Source organism: Cryptomeria japonica, chromosome 8, assembly GCF_030272615.1.
Source record: "Cryptomeria japonica chromosome 8, Sugi_1.0, whole genome shotgun sequence".
Taxonomy (NCBI): Eukaryota; Viridiplantae; Streptophyta; class Pinopsida; order Cupressales; family Cupressaceae; genus Cryptomeria; species Cryptomeria japonica.
In genome coordinates this window covers 628829077-628831966 of record NC_081412.1, presented here as the reverse complement: position 1 = coordinate 628831966, position 2890 = coordinate 628829077, and positions in this window count along the sequence as shown.

Here is a 2890-nt window from a genome sequence, read left to right as displayed (position 1 = left end):
GAATGAGTGAAGCATCCTGGGGTGCATACATCAAGGGTCGAGGTATGTGTGGCATTCACAAAGCGAACGTACTTATCACAGACACCTGATGATATAGTTGCCCTAGTTTGCGACAAACATTCCACAAACAGCAATCACAACAAAAAAAGAAAGGGACCATGAACCATCCCGGTCACTCTAAATCACTTAGTGACATCATCGAACAACATAGGAACATGATCAAAGATAAATCAATAAATGATAAGACTCGCTAATTCCAACAAGTCAAACAAACATCTTGATCTTCATTGTCAAAAGTTGAAAGTGTTGATAGGACGATCATGCTGTCTGGTTTTAGGACATGCGGTACCCCATCTAAGATAGGACACAGTCTGGTTTCGAGCATACCACACCCTGTATAAGACCCATGATAGTAGTGACAAGGAAAAATCATATTGATGCTGGCGTTCGATTGAGAAGACAATTGTGATCAGTTTGAATGTCTGGTTTGATTGAAAAAGTTCATCTGTTTATACATGATTTCATTAAAGCACAGTGTGTGATTGCATGTCATTGGATGTATACTCAGTGATCCGTCTTATGCACAAAGGGGATTTTTTTTGTTTTGCTTTTCGAGTTTTTACAATTTTTTTCTGTTCATTTTTTTAGGACTTTATTTGACTTTTTAGGGAGTTCTTTTTAGGACATTATTTGATTTTTTTTTTTTTGATTTTTTCCGGACATTATTTGATTTTTTTGGATTTTTTTCAGGACATTATTTAAATGTTTTTGGATTATTTCAGGACATTTTTCAATTTTTATGATTTTTTCAGGACATTATGTGATTTTTTTGTTTGGATTTTTTCAGGACATTATATGATTTTTATGATTTTGCCCCCAGTGTCGAGCAAGGCAAGGAATATGACAGGTGAATAAATAGGCTTTCTAAAATGATGGTGGATAGAGGGAAGACAAAGGCCTTTTATCATGGAGACAATGCGGATGCAATTTTCAAGGGCTATTGCATGATGGGACAAGAGACTGGATATGACAATGTAAAGCAGGAACATGGCATGAGGGACATGTCAAGAGGTTTTTGAAACCATGTTTAAATTTTGCATCCTTATGTCAGATCAAGATCAAGGAATGAAAAAGAGTGTATGGATAGTGATAAGATATGGATAGGATAAGAAAGACCACGAATGGATAAGGGACATGGACTGAAGGTCGAGATTGGCTAAGGGATAGTGGCAGAAAGTTGCAATAAGACAGGGAATATGGATGAAAGGTTGTAATAAGAAAATGGATAAATGACCAAAAGCTATGATGGACTAAAAGCTGAAAACAAGATGCATGATGCTCATGACAATCCTCAGCCTTGTCAAGATCAAAGGTGGAAAGGGAAACTGGACATGAGGGATGATAGGATATGAAGGGTATGACATGGTATGATAGAATAATGAAGGGTAATAGGATATGAAGGAGGAAACCTGCCCCCAAGTGTGGTGTGCAAGAAGTTCATAGATTACACATGACACCTGTTTGCCAGGTTTTCATCATGGTACTTTCCCAAGGCGCCTGTTTGCTAGGTTTTCACCAGTGGACGAATTATTTTTCTTTATTTTTTTTTTCTCACTTTTTGTTTTTTTCTTTTTTTTTTTGTTTTTGCATTTTCACTTTTTCAATAGAAGATAGACACATGATAGGGGATGGAAGAAGGACTCAAGCATCTTTTTGTTTGGATAGTAGCCTTGAAAAAAATGGAACATGACCTTTAAAAGTATGCTCAAAGATGTTGGTAGGATAAGGACATGGAAAAACAAATGAAATTAAGGCAAGGATTTATGCAAAGGATGGGATCAAAGGGATTGAAGGATGGAAAATATGCATTGGATAATGGATAGGGTATTGGAAGAATTGGTCTTTAGTGGATGGAAATGAAGGCAAGATCAACATTGGCACACACATTGAGGGGTGATGGACTGATGGAGGAAAAATGGATCTCAGATTGCGAGATTTGGATGGAGGAATAGCTAGGGATTTTGGGACATAAGAGCCCAAAATGGATGAAGAAGGTGATGGAGGAACAAATTTGAGAGGGTTGGATGGAGGAATAGCAACTTTGGATGGCAAGTTGGATTTTTCTTTAGGCTTTTGTGCTTCAAGGAGTCGCTTAAGGATCCACATGGTTTTTAATTTTTCATGCTTTTGTTGTTCTTTGGTGTGCATTGCTTGCATAAGGGATTTAGGAACCCATATATATTTTGACTTTGCTTTATTTTGCTTAGTGGGCCTTTGTGGCCTTTCGGATATTTATTTTTCTTTATAGATCATATTGTTCTTTATTTTGACATGTCGATTATATTGGACATGTTGATCCTTGAATGCATGTGGATTTTTAGACTTATGACTTTTATACTTGGCATCCAAATTGCTTGGAGGAGGAAAGGAATGCATGGATGGATATGAATGAAATGGAGTTCTTTTGGATGGATGAAATTTACTCAAGGATGTGTGCCTTTGCTAACCTTGCATAGAGGACGAAGGGATATAAGGACCTAAGATGGATGAAAGGGATATGTTTGGATTTTGATGGAGGGATACCAACGTCTTGAGAGTGAGTTGTGTAGACATGAGCCTTAAGATCTTCTTTGATATGGAGGGATTCTTGCTTATGAATATCTACTCCTTTGCCTTTATGAATATATTGACTTGTAGGATACTCTTTTCTTTGGGAAGAAGACGCGAGTCCATTATAAGGTGGATATGATATGAGAGAAATAATGAGATCTTGAAGTGGATCGGATTGCACCAAAGTGGAAGAACCCATTATGCATGTCAAGGGTTCATGAACATCTTGCACTAACACATTAGAATCATGAGGGGGAGTAGTTTTGTGTAGTGGACATGG